The 17,805-nt window shown below is 36.4% G+C and overlaps 1 non-coding gene across 1 annotated transcript; it reads right to left on the minus strand.

The window, feature by feature from the left end:
- Nucleotides 1-2,392: 2,392 nt before the first annotated feature.
- On the minus strand, nt 2,393-2,498 carry LOC131409863 (U6 spliceosomal RNA). Its single transcript, XR_009221052.1, has one exon. It is a non-coding gene; the product is annotated as a U6 spliceosomal RNA (small nuclear RNA).
- Nucleotides 2,499-17,805: the final 15,307 nt, after the last annotated feature.

Raw genomic sequence — 17,805 nt, forward strand, 5'->3', positions numbered from 1 at the left:
TTAAGTGAAAAACATCAAGATGCAAAACAGTTTTTAATAGTAAGCTACTTTTTGTGTAAAGTGATAGTGAAATATAAATATAGATATATAATTACCAAAAGAAATTTTGGAAGGATAAATCAATGTTATAAAAATGGTGACTTAAAATGGGAAAGAGAGTACAGGATAAAGAGGACAGTTAACTTATAAGACAGGACTTCTCTAAATATGTCTTATATAATTTTTACCTTGGGAACATATGTAATTTTTATATTCAAAAAATAAAATTACCCTAAAATGAAAAAATATAGCTAATCCTAAAACACTGAACCAAACTGAAATGAATGAACCAACTATATATCAAGTTAGTGACATAAACGCACAGAGCAAATACTTCTTGTAATTGACTTTAATACATAGTATCTTGACTGTATATCCTCAATGGGATATATTCTTAAGAAAAAAAAATCATGCATTTTATTCATTAATCTAATTGTTAGAAATAGTATTGACATCATTAATTTTAAAGTGTGTGTGTGTATCAGAATAATGCAAATAAGAAATTGTATAAAACCCAATTTATGGACTTCTGCAGATGACCCTTAAAAATAAGACAAGTAATATTATTACTATTTCTTCTATTTATTTTTTAATGAAACTATATAATTGGCCTAATAATTTAAATTCAGTTTTAATGTGAAAACATTCAGTGTTCTACTGGAGTGGACTCTTTGGCCCCTGACTGCTTGCTCAAGAGAGAGCCCCTGATGCTGCTGCCACTGCCTCATCTCCAAATACTGCCTGGCTGCCTTGGACTCCTCTAGGTGAGGGCTTGTCTTCACCATGTCTACCCTGGCAGGAGCCACATCAGCTCCAATGCACAGGCCTGATCTGACCAGACCCAAAGACACTCCAGCACCTCTCACTACTTGTGTACTCAGATGACACACGGCCTACTAGACTGTGGGATCTGGCCTCCTTAGTGGCTTCCTGGAAAGGTCCAGGCAACACAGGTAAAAGTGCAGGGCCATTAACAACTCTTGGGACAAACATTGACCCATGAGCCAGAAGTCAGGAGGGAGCCTGAAAATAAATTCCTCTCACTGTCTTCTCCCCTAAGAACTGTTCTCAGGCACAATGATTTCTGAAAGCCTGATTGGCAGGTTTCCTCTGTCATTGAGCTTCCTGCCAGGCCTCAAAAATTCTCTTTTACCCTCACTCTACCTGCCCTGGGTGTGTACCTTCCAATAAAGTCTTAACAAGTAATCTGCCTCAGGCTCTGTTTTGTGGACAATCAGGGCTAAGAAAACAATTTTGTTAATGTGATTAGGAAAAAAAGATTTTTAGTGTAAGAGGAAAAAAAGAGATATAATATGAAAGTAAAGATAAGTAAAAAACAATCTTGTAATTCACTTTGAATTGGAAATATCTGCATGAACTGAAACAAACAAAACAAAACAACCACCACCTCATTCCCTATTTTGTCCACTGAAAAGCAGTCATAACTTAATAGCAATGAGCATATCTATTGCCTGGATTATGGTCTGTATTTATTATATTTCTGTAAAAACATCTGAAGTATGTATGACTGTTTCTAAGTCAAAGACGGGATACAAGGTAAACCTGAGATTTGGGCGGGGCCTGGGGGGGTGCAAAATGCAAGCTATTCAACCACATGTGTTGTGTTGAAAGGCCACAGGAACCAAAACGAAGAGAATCTCAACAGCCAAAGATGGTAAAATTCGAGCATCAAAAGAATAATGAATACAATTTATTGGAACACATTCATTACGTAAAAATCCAAAAGTTCATAATGTAAGAGAGAGAGAGAACCAGCAAAATAAAACAAGATCATTAACCACCTTATTTAAAAGCAAATGTAAAAAGCACCTTATTTTCCTTTATGAGCTGAACTTGAAGATAACCAAATAGGCCTGGCTAATGAGGGAAAGTTCTTTAATTCTCACTGGTAGATGTCAATGGAATGATAGAAATAGAAAATCACAATTTGGCAACCTCTAATAAAATAATTGACATTTATTTTGGATCTTAGCATCAGAAAGTAAAATTCCAACTCCCTTCCGTAAGAAGAGAAAAGAGCTTTCTATAATAATGAAAGGATTGTATAAATAGATTAAAGGAAAATTGATTTATAACCTGGAAACTAGGAATGTTTAATATAGCAAACTATATTTGTAAGAATATTTGTTATTTAAAATATTGTTTACTTAAACTTTTAAAGTTCTTTTCATAGCAGGTTGATTATATTCACTAGATTTATAATAATTTAGCCACTGATTATGACCCCAGTGATCGAGCTTTCAATAATTGGAACAGTATAAAAGGAAAATGAGAAATCTTTTAGCATGTGGAACATTGCTGAAATTCTTTCTACTCACAAAATATTAGTATTATTATTATTTTAACGCTTCAAAATTTGCGTGTCATTCTTGTGCAGGGACAGGCTAATCTTCTCTGTATTGTTCCAATTTTAGTATATGTGCTGCCAAAGTGAGTACACAAAATGTTATTTTAAAAGTAAAATTAACAGTGGTTCTGACATCAAATTAAAAACTTAGAGTAGAAGCTTAATGGATCAGATCAATGTTCAATGTTTCAGAAGTAACTGGCGGCAATATCAAAGATACAGTGCCAACAGGAGATCAGGTAGGTAATATTTTAATGACCTGAACTCAATCAGCGGCAGAGAATGGACTTGATGATCTGAATTTGAAAGGTGTTCTAGAAGTAAGGGTGGAGGGTGGAGAAGAGGAAATGTCAAAGGAAGGTCAAATACAGTCCCAATTTAATAGTTTGGATGAATGTTTCTTAGCTTTTCAATAAGAGAAGACATACAGATTGCATGGTGTTGAGCAGCAACTAAGAGAGGAGGAAAAACTTTTTGAAAGCTCCATGTCACCACATAATAGCACGACATTTAAGACATTTAAGAGTCTAAACTTAACCTATCTTCCCATTCTTATCTCTCTTTACTCTCTAATAAACTTCTTTCTTGCCAGCAGTGGCAGTGCACTCTCCTAAGGATCTAATAAGTCAGTAGTACAAACACGTTGTGCAGTTTCCCACCTTGTGTTTTCATTTGTACCACTTTTTTCCTACATGAAATAACCCTTCTCTCACATCTCTGCTAGGTTAAATTGTCCTGGTTCTAGAAGGCTCGACTAAAGTGTGTTCTTCATCCCCAGGCAAGATCAATTACTTCTTTTTTCTATGTATCCATAAAACTTAGTTCCTGACTTTATTACAGCCCTCATAACATCAAGTTATTTTAAATTGCATGTTTCAGTCTATTCCACTAGAATGTAAGTGCTTAAATGTTTAACTTGCTGTGTTGCATGAATGCAAGTCTCCTTGTGTAAATTGCTATGTGTTATTTAACGTTAACTAATTAAGACATATTTACCTACTCTTGTCATTCACTGTACTAAGCTGCTGGTGATGCAACAATAAGTCAGATTGTTATGGTCCCTGCCCTCCCAAAGCTAACACCTAGTAGATGACACAGAGAGTCAAAGGGACTGATAAAACAGTGTCATAAGTTTAATAATCGTGATGGTGATCATGATAATTATGTTAACTAATAGTTACTGAGTACTTTTTTGTGCCAAGCGTGGTTCCAAGCACCGCACATGTATTGTTTAATCTCACCTTCACAACAACTCAGTGACAGAGGAAGTACAGAGTACTTTTACAGAAGACATTAGGGGGACACTTAACTGAGACTTTGGAGTCAGAGAAAGCTTCCCTCACAAAGTGATTTCTAAATTGAAACCTGAAGAAGTGACTAGAGATTAGGCAGGTAGGAAAGAGAGAGAGAGAGAGAGGCAGGGATGGAGGAGGTGTGTGTCTGTGTTTGTGTGAAGGTTAGATAAAGGAAAAGTGCTTGCTTCTAACGGGAAACAAAGGCCAAAGACCAATCAATATATGTATTTAGTGGATACTGGGCTTCCTACTTCTAAAGTCACACTGTCTATATCACAGAGCTAAATTCCTTTGGAAATAGTTGCAAAAGCTAAAAACTAGACCAGATCCGTCATCCTCATTTTACAGATAGGAGCACTGAATCGCAGTTCAAGGAAATGAGTTCCCAATGCCACACAGAGTCATTGGCAGGAGTCAGGTTCCTGGGCCAGTCTCTTTCCAGGACACCACGCTGTTGCCTCTGTGGATGGTTAAACGGTTTCCACTTCAGCCAGCCAGCAGTAAATGAATGCAGACAAATAACATGTTTTATGATTCCCAGCCACTGCATTCCAGCTCACGTTTCTCTCTTGATTATTATTTAATAAGAAAAATATAAATTATGGAATATAATAGTACATATCTGTACTTAATCTCTAAACAGATGTGATCTAGAAATGATTCCTCTCAATCCTCCCCTCAGCGCATCAGTTCCATCCTGAAAATGTGTCATAATTTTTTATCTTGGAAGCTATAATTCCATCTTAATCATATCTGTGATGGACAGTCTTAGTTTATTCTTATTTTGAGGTGGTTTACGTCAGTTGTAAGAGCATGGCCTTTGGAGGCAGACAGACCGTGGTCCCAGTTCTGGGTCTGCCACTGACCGGCTGTGTGACCTGGGGCCAGTTCCACACTCCCTCCATGTTAGTGCTAGCCTCAGAGTGTTCTTGTGAGAGTAAAGGGACAATACGCATGTAAAATGCAATGCACAGTGCTTGGTACGTGGTACATTTTGAAAACATTTGACTTGTGAGATATATTTTTTAATGCCAAATTTTAAAATCACGGCTAAAATATCAACTGCTTTAACCCTTCCACTTTACTGATAGGATCCGTAGATTGGTAATGTTCTTGCCAAAATCAAATATCTGTTTAGTTCCCACCACTAGACTGTGGACTTTGTAAGAGCAAGGACAATGAATTTCTTCTAGATTCAAGCACATAGTGAACACCCATAAATATTGGTTGAATTATTCAGTTATTTGGGGTCTGAGCCAAGGCTAAAACTTAGTTCTGTAACATTCAGTTACATTCAGTTCTGTAATTTTTTTTTTTTTTACTGTACCAAAAATTAAGACAAAATAAAAATCACTGATTCTTCATTTTGTAAAGCATATTCTGAGGAAAATTTAATTTTAGAAATTTTGTTACTCTATGATGTTCCAGTATGTTGCTTTTCACTCTGCCTAGACCCCATTGGTACAAATGTACATGAATATTAAAGATTGGGAAGGGAGTGAGGACTTCAGTTGAGCAGTTAGGAAGTGAGGCAGTGCTTAGTGTGAATGCCCTGCTGAGTGGTGGGTATACGGCGTGGCTCCGGCACTGTGTTTATGCATTTTAAATTGCTTTCTTTACAACTCCAATTCAGAGGAAATATCTCTGAGCCAAGCTGGGTCGGGGCAATCCAACCCAGTGAAGTGGAATTGAGAAATCTCAAACAGGCATTGTACCCCTTGAACTTTGCTACAGCTAATTATGTAGAAATAAATCCCACAATGAGCTCCTTTAACATACTATACTTACCCAAACCATAGCCTTATAAAGAGAGCATGAACTAATGTTATTTCCAAACCCATTTAAGTTGCTTAAGCTGTGGAGTTCCTGGCCCCAATTTTAGCAGCAGCATTAGCAGCTCATGGAAATGATTTTGTGGCTTGCGGATGTGAAATACCATAGAAACCTGAGCAGTTTCTCCTGATGGGATGACATCAGATTCTCCCAATAACTGAGTGCAAGCTTTTTGGATTCATCTACTTTTTAAAAAACAGCCGTTATTGGATGTCAAAAAAGTGAGCAGTGGTTCTCCTTCTCCCTTAGCTCTTCCCTCTTGGGTCAATGATAAAATATACACGGAACACATGATCCCTGTCTGCCAATTATGGTTGGAAGTATAACATTTTCCTTAATACCATTTATGAAGCAATTTGCTATAAGAATGGGGGTGATGTGATGATTTTTCAGACAGTAAACTGTGCTAACTGCTTGAAAATGCACACAATTTAGGAGCTGACAAGTTCAATTCTCAAGTAGAGGAGGTGCATTGTGATGTTTTGGCACTGGTTAAATATTCAATCATTCTGCTGCCCTGTCTGTGAAAAATATGCTAATAGCTTATTGCTACAGCCTTTGAACTCCCAGGGCAAGTGGGGCCCAGAATTCCATAGCCCTGATGCCAGTGGGTCTCTTTGTATTTGATGGATGCAAATAAACTTGGCTTTAATATTTTGATTGATCTGGAAGGTATTAACAAGGGATTCTTATCACAAACAGAATCCTACAGAATCAAATCCTACACCAAGATTCCGTTCAGTTGACTCTTACTAATGCCTAGTCTCTTTGATATATGAAGTCTCCTCCATATTACCAGCACATATTTTAGCTAAGTCATCACCCAACAAATTAAAGTGAGTCTTTAAAAATAGCATGTTTCCATATTTCTCACTTTTCAGCAAAAACTTCTTGTGGAAAAATTTAAAAATTCTTTAATACTAGGAAAACTTATATTTTTTAGGAAAAGACAGCCAAAAGTCTGGTTTGGCATAGGGAATAAAATTACAAGTTAAGCAATGGAAACAGACTATTTTTTCACAGTTACAAAAGAAAGCAAGATATCTATGGTATGTGGTAAGGTTCCCTGTTATGAGATTCATGAATCTTATGAGGTTCATGACTCAGACTGGAAAGCTCACTGAGGGACAAGAAATCATTTTTACTGGATGGGCCTTCTGGATATGTTTGAATGTATACACTGAGAAAATATTTTAAAATATTTATATTAAACTTGGAATGTTCAACACAATTGAAATTCGAACTTGGTTACATGGATTGCTGATAATGGCGAGGGTTTCTCTTTCCTGTTCTGGTTTGTGCCCATGTTTCAGCTTTATTTTTCTTTGTGGAGAGATGGGCTACCAGAAGAATGAAGGGTGAAAAAATAGATTGAGGTAGTGCACACAATTTCCCTATGGTAAATACAAGTTGTGCCCTTTGTTGTTGTTTCTGTCAAATGGTGAACTTCTTGGCCACATGATAATTATGTTAATATTCTCTTTTTATGACAATTTTATGTTACTTTATGGATATAGATACTTTTTCTCAATCAGACAATTGAGGTGAATAAATATATAAATATATACAAGTTCCTATAATGCTGCAAATCTACTCTGGCAGCCCATCTCCTGTTTGGACTGCTTTTAGTTGGTCTTCATTTGGGGATAATGTACTGAGCCAGGACACAGGCATAAACATTAACCCTGGCACTGCACCCACGTTGGCTGGTACTGGGCTAGAATTTATGAGATGTCTTCCTAGAATTAAGACTCCAGTATTGATTTAAACCAAATTAATCACACTGGCCATATTGGTTCAGTTCAGCTCTGGGATGTCTTAATTTGGTCAGGGATGCATTCACTAGCAATTAAAATAAATACAAGAATATTTATTGTTCTCTCACTCACAGGCAAAACTAGTAAGTATCACATAATTTAATTGTTGAATTATTAAAAGTTTTCCTCAACCCTTCAGTGTTTAAAATATGTCTTGTAGTGAGGATGCCAGAGCCTATTTAAAAATGTGTATGTAATATAAAGGAGTTTGTATGTATAAAATTATTGCTATTTTAAAATTATTAACCATATTTTTATAAACATAATACTTATCATTATTTTATCTGAAAATAAAAGTTTACCCACAGATACCAATAATTCTCTAAGTTAAATGACTCTCTTTTGTATTCTTCATAACATCCAGCATAGAGATTTGTCAATATTTATATAGGGAAAGAAGACCATAATGTTGTTGGCTTAAAACTAATATAGATTTTAGGTCCCATATCTGTCATCTATTGCCACAATAATGCTGTGTAACAAACAACCCCAAAACTCAGTGGCTTAAAACAACAATCATTTATTGCTTCTCACCAGTAAGTTCTTTTCTGAGCTCATCTCAATATTGGGGCCTTATCAAATGCAGCTAGTAACAATGAGCACATTTGCAGCTTTCTGGCTCAAAATCTCCTCCTCCAACGCTGGGACTTCAGTAGGTACTTCTTTTCTTTCTTTGGGGTTTTCCCAGGTAACAGTTTTACCAAATGTTTTTGCCACTACCTAAAATTTTTCCAGACCCTTCTCAAAATTTCTTTGTTCTCTGCTACCTTATCCCAAAGCTGATGCTGTATTTCAAGTATTTGTTATGGCAGCATCCCACTTCTAGGTACGAATTTCTGCATTAGTCAATATTGTCACAATAATATCACTTAGCAAATCACTCCACAGTCTAGTGGCTTAAAATAACAATCATCTATTCTCTTTTGTGTGTTTGTAGGTCAGGCAGGGCTTGGCTGGCTAGGTGAGGCTCAGCTGGTCTCGGCTCCAAGCTGTGGGTTGGGTCAGTCTCTGCTGCAGTTTGGTCTCAGATCTGCTCCATGTTTGACAATTCTGGGGTGCAGGCTGCAACTGCAATAGCTGTCCAGGAGAATCTCTTCTCCCTGTAATTGCAGAAGTGCACAAGGCACGGCCAAACATAAGAACATCTCAGTCCTCTGCTTGTGTCACATCTGCTAACATATTTTTGCCCAAAGCGAGTTATAAGGCTGAGGGTTAGGGAAGTACACTTCGTCTACCCCAAGGCCATGGCAAAGTGTGGAGGTATGTTATTACTAAAGGGGCTAAACAATTTTGATCAATAATTCAATCTACCATAGGCCCTTCTGTTGAAATTTCACTGAAATAATCTGTTATCATTATTCTACCAAAGATTATGGAAAGAATACTTAATCTATTTTTCAATTCCACATTCAGCATTCTTATTATATTTTCTAAAATATCATGCCAATAGTAGATAACATTAAGCCAGTTTAATAATCCTATAATCAGCCTGATCTTATAGTTGAAAAGATTACTAAAACAAATGAAGCAATCATCTGTGTATTTATAAACCTTAATGATTTTCTTAGGAATTAATGAAATAGCCAAAGAAAATCATCAGATTTAACTCTATTTTCTAACTTATTTTGAAAGATTCTTTCCAATACCATTAGGGAATAATTTTTGTTAATTCCTTCTCTCAAACACCTGGCAAGCTTATATTAATGATAAGCTTCTTGTCTGAAATCAAATTCTTTATTCTGTCGTAACCCATATACATTCTGTTGGGTCCTTAAGAGTGAACTGGCAAGGAAAGTAGAAAGGAGATACAGCTCAAAATTACATTGTCCAAAGGGGATTAAGATACTCAACCCAAATTCATCCTGCAGTCATTGTCCAAGGGATCTAAACGGATGGTCAAAGACAAGATAATGGGAAGCTTTGGGCCAAGTTTAACTATAGAGATTAAAAGCAATTTTGTTCTTAGGTGCAGATAGAGTGTGTCCATACTGTAGTTGCCAGAAACAGAGGTGCAGAGGCATTTTCCAGTAATCCTGGGACAGGAGACTAATTTGGCTCTGTTTGCCAGGTGTAGAGCAGCAGGAGCAACTTCAGATCTCATTTATTGACATGGAAGATGGTTCTAAGAGTCTGTCATCTTGTTAAGGATTGGCTTAAAAACTAATTCTGTATAATAAAGAATTTGGCTGGCCTTTCTCCCTGGTTCCTGAGAGATAGCCTATAAATCTCTGGAATTTCCAGAGTGATAGGAGTATCTTTGTTATTCATAGTGGGCCCCTAAATAGTTTGTGGTAATGAAACGACTCAAGTTGGAGGCTGATCACACCAGAAAGACCAACCATGTAATTAGAAGGTTGGAGCTTTGAGCCATATATCAACCAGACCATCAGGGAGGGGAGAGGGGCTAGAGATTGAGTCCAATCACATAGCCCATTATTCAATCAGTCGTGCTCACTTAATGAAATCTCAATAAAACTCTAGATACCAAAGTTCAGGTGAGCTTCCCTGTTGGCAACATTCTGTGCCTGTTGTTGCACATTGACGTGCTGGAGAGTGATGCCTCCCGACTCCACGGGAAGATAACACCAGAAGCTTCATGTTTGGAACCCTCTCAGACCTCACCCTATGCACCTCTTCTTTTGCCTGGTTCTAATTTGTATATTTTTTTGCTTTAATAAAACTCTTAACATAAGTATAGTGCTTTCCTGAGTTCTGTGAGTTGTTGTAGACCATTATCAAAACTGAAGGGGTAATGGGTACCTCAAATTTGTAGTCAGTTGGTCAGAAGTGAAGGTATCCCTGGGAACCCCAGAGCTGGTGGTCTAACTCCAGATAATCAGTGTCAGTATTGCAAGTGGTTAGAACAGAGACTACAACTGTAGTGCTGTCCCTGGAATGAAAATGGGCTGAGATAGTCAAGACAGATTGGGATCTGTTTTCCTAGATGATGGAGAAATCATCTTGTCTCCCTGAGGTAACAAGAATTTTACCCTACGTTTTAATCACATATTATTTCTGTGTATGTGTGTGGTCAAGATTTCCTGTTAAATCATGTTCAAAGCACAAGAATGAAATAATTATTTGTTAATAATAAATAATATTACAATTATAATTATTTAAACTTTTATATCGTTCAAGTGTTTGAAGAAGAAAAAAATATTTACCTTTGTACACTATATAGGGCTGTGACTTCATTTATGTTTTTTTCTTTGTTCATTTCCTGTTGTTCTGTGCCCTGTTCTGTGCCATGGGGGCTAAAAGTCTGGAAACTACATTTCCCAGCCACTCCACCCCATTCCCAGCTGGCTTCCTGTTATGTTCTGGTGATGGAAGGTGTTGGAAAGTTATAAAGTGAAAGGAAAGAAAGTATTTTTCTTTTGCTTTTCTCTCTCTTTCTTTTTTTTTTTGCCGAGGAAGATTTGCCCTGAGCTAACATCTGTTGCCAATCTTCCTCTTTTTGCTTGAGGAAGGTTGCCCCTGACCTAACATCTGTGCCAGTCTTCCTCTATTTTGTATGTGGGTTGCCGCCACAGCACGGCTGCCACCAAGTGGTGTAGGTCCGTGCCTGGGAACCTAACCCAGGCCATCTGAGATAGAGCCCGCTGAACTTAACCACTAGGCCAGGGGGCCAGCCCCTTGCTTTTCTCTTTTAGGTTGTAACTCTGGCAGTGGCAGAAATAACAGCAAAGGTGCAGGCTCCTCTGCAGGAGTATGGACTCCATGTTTCCACTCAGGCTCCTCTTGTAGAGGTGGTAGAGGCAGAAAGTGCTTCAGGTGCTCCTATAGCACAGTGCTCTCGGGCTCTGGATCCAGCAGCTATGGCTACAGGCTTTGGGATTTTGCAATGTTAGTTGTGGAATGAGCTCCTGGTTTCCTTCAACTGGTTCCAATGGCAGCAATTACAGCAGCCTCAGTTACCCAGTGATCATGGGATCTAGGTGATAGAATGCTATCATCATTCTAAGGGTGATAGCAGCTTTGTACAGTTATTAATAACTGGGTTACTTTACTTCCTCCCTTTTGCTCCTCCAGCCATTCTGACACTTGTATCCAGTTCCTTGTTATATTCTGTTTGAAATATCAGTATTTTCCTGACCAGACACAGACTGATACAGAGGGCAAGTGATATATTTGTGAAAAAATTTTGTCAAAGGGAACTTTTACAAATCAAAAAATGTTTTACGTAAATAGGAAACCTTCCCTTTAGAAGAAAAAAACCCCAAACCTTTCTGAAAGTGATACACCGTTTCTAATTCAAGTACTCATTAAATAATTGATCTGTTATATAGTATTTTATTTTATATATTGCCTTTTTTTCTTTTAAAAGCTAGTCACACCTGCCATTTTACTCCTAATTTACTTTGTTCTCATATAATTTGCAAATTATTTTTAGAATTTTAAAGCAAAGTATATGGTGATAATGTAAAATACTATTGTCAAATTTAAGAACTATTACAATCATCCTGAGTGACAATGGGGTTTGGCTTATTTTATCTACTTAATTTCAGAGTTCCAATCTATACCATAAGAGCTGAGTAGGGTTTAGGATAGAAAGACTAAAAGTCAATTTTCCTAAACAATGATATACTAATGAAAAAAATGATATGGGAATTTAATTATACAGGTAATTATTTAGCTTTTTTGTTTCCAATTAGCAATGGCCTTCACACTAAGATTTCTTTTTTGTAGAGGAGTCCAAAATGATGCCAGATGAAATCTAAAAGTTTCTGTGGATTTTCATGCTAGAAATCTTCAAGAATAAATTTGAAATAAGGAACAGAAAGCCCTGATCACTTACAAATAATTGACAGTTATTTTAAGCAAATAATACATATTCCAAATGATCATTATAAAATTGATTAACTGCCATATGTGTCTGTAACTGGATCAAAGGAAAAGCTAGAATGATGTTTTGATGGTTTAAATAGCTCAGGCTGCTATAACAAAATACCATAGATTGGATGGCTCATGGTCAATTCTTGGTGAGGACCCTCTTCCTGGTTTGCAGACAGCTGCCATCTTGCTATATTCTCACATGGTGGAGAGAGAGAGAGCTGTAGTCTCTTCCTCTTCTTATAAGGACACTACTTCCATCATGGAGGCTCCACTCTCATAATCTCACCTAAACCTAATTACCTCCCAAAGGTCGCTTCTCCTAATACCATCACACTGGGAGCTAGAGCTCAACATATGAATTTGGGGGGAACACAAACATTCAATTCATAAAAATAGTTAAATTCAACTCATAGATTTTAAACAATGGAATCATTGCTGAGTAAAATGCAACAAATAAGGAAAAGAATTCCAGAATAATTTTAGTAGCCCTTTGAAAATAGTATTCCATACTTTTATGTTTTACTTTACAACCTTAGTCTTCCTAAAATAAAAAAATTATATACATTTATATAAATAAATAAATATATATTTATGTAAATAAGTAAATATATAAACAAATATATATTTATATAAATAAGTAAATATACATTTATATATAAATATGTACATATATTTTAATATATTTATATTTTATATTTTTATTTTATATATTTTAATATATTTAATAAATATATTATATATTTTAATATTTAATGCTTAAAATATCTAAATATATAATTATATAATATATTATATGATATTTATTTATAATTATTTATATTTAAATAAATATATAAAATTTATATTTTATTGTAAAGCTAGGAATAAAATCATGAAGGAAAACAATGCCAGAATGAATTTTTCTCTGAAGCTTTATTATACTTAATTTTTTCAGTGAAAGAAAAATATTTCTTTTCTTTCTTTAAAATATTTGAGTTTTCACAGGGTTGGGACTAGAGTGAATAAGGCACTTGCCTTTCAAGCTTAATTTAAGGGGCTGACAAAAAACTCAGCAATCAACATAAATAATATTTTTATGCAATATTTTAAAAGATTGCAATCAGTGCAAAAAATCCACGATGAATAAAATATCAAAATGTTAGGTAAAGACAGGATCAATATTACTGAATTTTCCTTTTGCCTCAGGCTCCAAGATGGCTTGGCATGTCCCTGATTTGTTGACTCAAATTAACATATTTTTAAAATGTATTTTTCAAGCTCTTTTTCTTTTTAATGTAAGAAATTCCAATTCTAGAGTTAAGATCTGTGAAGTCAAAAAAGTGTTTTAAAAATTTCCAAGGTCCAAGATTGCTCACAAAAATCTACTTGGTTAGTCATTTTCATTAGCAACAGTTGAAAGTCATAGGCAATACTCTTATGAATCCAATGTCAAGAAATATTTTTAGGCTTAAAAATTTAGAGCAAACAAAATATTTTTGCAAGGCCAAATCCTTCTCAAAGGCCTATAGAATATCCCTGTTATTCAACAAAATTTATTGAGTACCTACTGAATACCATTCAACAAAATTTGAGTACCTACTGAATACCACGTGCTGCTAGGTGCTGAGGACACAGAGAGGCATGCAGCGTGTTTTTCTTAGTCTTCAAAAACACACTTTGAGTTCAGTGTTATTGTGTCGCAAACAGAACCCTGGAGGACAAAATAGGAAAACAGTTTTCTTCTCTTGTCAGCTTCTCTAACAATGTGTTTAGTAAACAGAGGTGACCACCTTAATGGTCTCTCTTTCCCGCTTTATGAGATGGGAACAACTTACCAACTTTTCTATGTGCCAAAGAAGCTCGTGGAGTCTTCAAGTCTAGGAAGTGTTTGAGCTCTTTTGATTATAAGCCCCTTAAAGACAGGGAATAAGCCTGTCTTCCTCTCTGTTGTATCCCAGAGCCAGGTTTAGCACAAAGAATGCTGTGGAATGAACCAAGACCCTGGACTGCCACCCTCAGTCAGAAGACCAGTATTTAATACCAAATCTGTCTCTTGCTGATTGTCTGATTTTGGTTGGGATACTTAATCTCTCTGGACTTCAGTTTCCTCACTGGTAAAATGCAGTGAGGTGTTATAAGAATTCATTGAGGTGTAGGAAGTAAATCCAGCTTTAAACAGATAAAGACAATGACTTTATCTGTTTAAGACAATGTAAGTTGTCTTATATGTCTTTATATGACAATGTAGGTTATCATTTCACCTAGTACAGTGGTTGGCAAGTTTTTCCTGTAAAGGAGCAGATAGTAAATATTTTCGGCTTTGCAAGCCGTATGGCTTCTATCACAACTATGCAGTTCTCCTGCTGCAGCGCAAAAGCCACCACAGACAATACAGAAATGAATGTCATGGCTGTGTTCCAATAAAACTTTATCAAAACAGGTGGTGGACCAGATTGGCTCTTGGGCCATAGTTATGCCACTTCCTCACCTAGTACAACATAGTATGGATTTAGGCACTTAGAATATCTTTTCATGTTGAAGATCACTAGATTCTAAACTCCATGAGAACAGGAGTCGCTTCTCTTTGTGTTCATCACTGGATCCACGAGGTTAATCAGAGTTCCATTTTTTCAGGAAATATTAGCTTCTAAACTCAGAGCACTGCCTGGAACTTTTAAGTGCCTGGAACTTTTAAGTGCCCGGAACTTAATGAATGAATGAAAAATGAGATAAATATCTTTCAATCTAAAAACCCTATAAGGTATAAAGTCAGATCAAATGCAATATGTTATTTTCTACAGGTGGCACCATTTAGACTGTTCATTTTCTGACATACATCTGGATTATATACAAAAACAAATCCACCACCATCCTAATGGTGACTGCAGAATGTAGAAATCAAAGGGCGGGAGCTGGATTTCTGACTAAAGTTTTCAAACAAAATATAAACAAAGTAGTAATTAACACCTCAAGCTAACCCCTCTCTTAAAATTGCATTTAGTGGCCAGAGTAAGAAAGTTGTATTTAAATTTGTAAAAAGCTTGGGCATTGCCTCAGCTGCTAGTTCAAAGCTTGGGAGTCTCCATCGTTAAGGATGTTGTGGGAAAGAGTCCATATGTCCTAATATTTACTATTCAGAAAGAAAAGACATAATTTGTTTTGCTCTGAGTTCAAATGTTGCATACTTAAAACAGCTTGTGCTTCTAAAACACTCAAAAACTGCTCAAGTCATAGGTTCGGTATTGCCCCTTTAGTTCAAGGTCATTTCAAAACCACATCATGTGTGGATCAGTGACCAGGTAGATGTAGAGGAAGGATTTGTTACAATGGACTGTAAAATGACTCTGATTACCTGAGACCAGAAAGGGGGTTTTGCTAGCAGAATGAAAGAAAATCCAAACACACATAGGATCAGAACATTGAGAGCACATAGAACAGGCTGTGCGCTGGTTGGCAGTGCCCTGAATGATAATGGTGCATTTCTATATGGTTTTTGGTGATAAAATAATATGATACTGATTGTAGGATCACACCAAAGAAACTCATTTTTTTTTCTTTTGGCTGTAGTTAATTTACCTAACCTTTCCCTGAAATGCCGGTTTTGGGCATTCCATGCAAGCATAAAACTAGAAAGATAATAAAAAACAAATGAGTGCTTGGCACATTTCTCAGATGTAATGAAACCAGAGTAATTGAGAGAGTCGGCAAATCACAGTTATCAATCAAATGGTGAAGGTGGTGAGTACAGATGCCAGGGCTGATTTGCTGCTGTGGTCCAGAGAAACTGTTTTGTTTTTGTTACCGATTATTTTTGTTTGGTATTTGCATTATTCTTGAAAACAGAACAACACACACTGTCCCACTAGCTCATACTTAGACTTCATTTTGAGAGTGTGGGTCAAAGGTCAGAGGGTAGGGTCAATTTTTAAAAGGAATCTGCCTAACAAATATCTGGTCCTAAAAGTGTAAAGGAAGCATATGAACTACTTGCAAATATAAATAAAAAGAAAACAGGCACTTCAATTAGTGCATCAGTTAATTTGGATAGATTGAAAACCCACTACCCACTCAACTCTAAAATTAATCCTCTTGGATAATGGAAGAGATGGCGTTGCAGTGATTTCAGAAATAATGAATTTACCAAGAAATTTAAGAAAAGAAAAGGATAAATCCAGAACTTTGTATTTAAAAAAAATTGTTCCTCTTGAATTTTCATTTACTTCCTTTTTCGCTCTTCATTTGATCTTGCTTTCATCTAGAAAACACAAGTAAGTTGTCTTGTTTTTCTTCCTCTTTTCTGAATAAAAGACTGTTTCTTGGACTCAGAGTAGATTCAGAACAAAAGTAATTTTCACCCTAGTTTTGAATTTTAAAAATGTGAAGCTCAAAAGTTTTGAGATTTTTTGGTTCCAAATATTTTACTAAATGTAAATGTTGACAAACTAGGCATCCAAGTCTCAATTTTTATCATTTAGTTTCTGATGAAAAAAGGAACTGGCTTTAACCACAATTTAAGGGAAAGAACAGTTGCTTCTCTCCTACTGATAAAAATTTCAGCACTATAGGCAAGTTCCCTCGATGCTAATATAGATATGGTGGGCCCAACAGGCAGGTGGAGTTGGCAAATAAATGTTCACTTCTTCCTTTTATGACTCAATGTTATCATGAGGGAAATCGAGAACATTTCCACAACACAGCTGTGTGGGATTCTCCAGCTCGTCTATCAAGATAACGCCGAGTCTTTTACTCCCCTGCAGTTTGGCAACCAGTGCAGATCTGAGTAGGAGATATAAGATTACTCTCAAGTTCTTGGCTCTACTAGAAGTGCAAGATGTGTTTCGGAGTTGCTACTTCTATCTATCAATTTAAGAGTCTCTGGAGTTGCTTGTAGGATACTCTGGCTTATAGCATCATATGACGGTAGGACTGGATAAGATTTTAGAGGCCATTTAGCCAATGTTTGCATCCACTCTCCACCTCCCTGACAAGTTGTTTTCCAGCATGTGTCTGTATACCTCTGGGGAAAGGAAACTCACCACTTTCCAGAGAGAATATTCCATGTTTGACAACCTCTAATTTTTAGATGCTTCTTCTCTATATTTAATCCTACTCCTGCCAAAATACAATTTTTACTTATTCTAATTTTATACTTCAAGTTCATCCATAGGAAATGGATTCTTTTTTATACAAATACACCCTTAAATTCTTGAAAGCAGCCATCATGTTCATCAGGCTGATGTTCTAATAATTCTTCCTTGACAGGGTCTCAAGTCTTTTCTCCTTTGGACGGAGTGATTTGACTCAGTACCCAAAGTGTGATCAGATCACTGAGGACTGAAGAGGGCCTGTTACCCTGGCTGACCTGATGGCTGGACTTTGTCCTCTACAGTTCAGTTCTTCCCCTGATCTCAGCCCATCATCAGAAAGAAATCAAGGATGCTACTGGCCGTTCTTAGGAATCATACTTGCCTCAGGAAGCAACACAGTTAATACAGACATATGGTAATAATTTATACTTTTAAATTCCTCCAGAAAAAAGAATTTCAGAGGAAAAAAACCCCATAGATAAAAAGCCAAACTTGTCATCTTCCCCCACCAGTCAATGACTTTTGCACTCTTCCGCTTAACCAGACTCAAA

Source organism: Diceros bicornis, chromosome 8, assembly GCF_020826845.1.
Source record: "Diceros bicornis minor isolate mBicDic1 chromosome 8, mDicBic1.mat.cur, whole genome shotgun sequence".
NCBI classification, from domain to species: domain Eukaryota; kingdom Metazoa; phylum Chordata; class Mammalia; order Perissodactyla; family Rhinocerotidae; genus Diceros; species Diceros bicornis.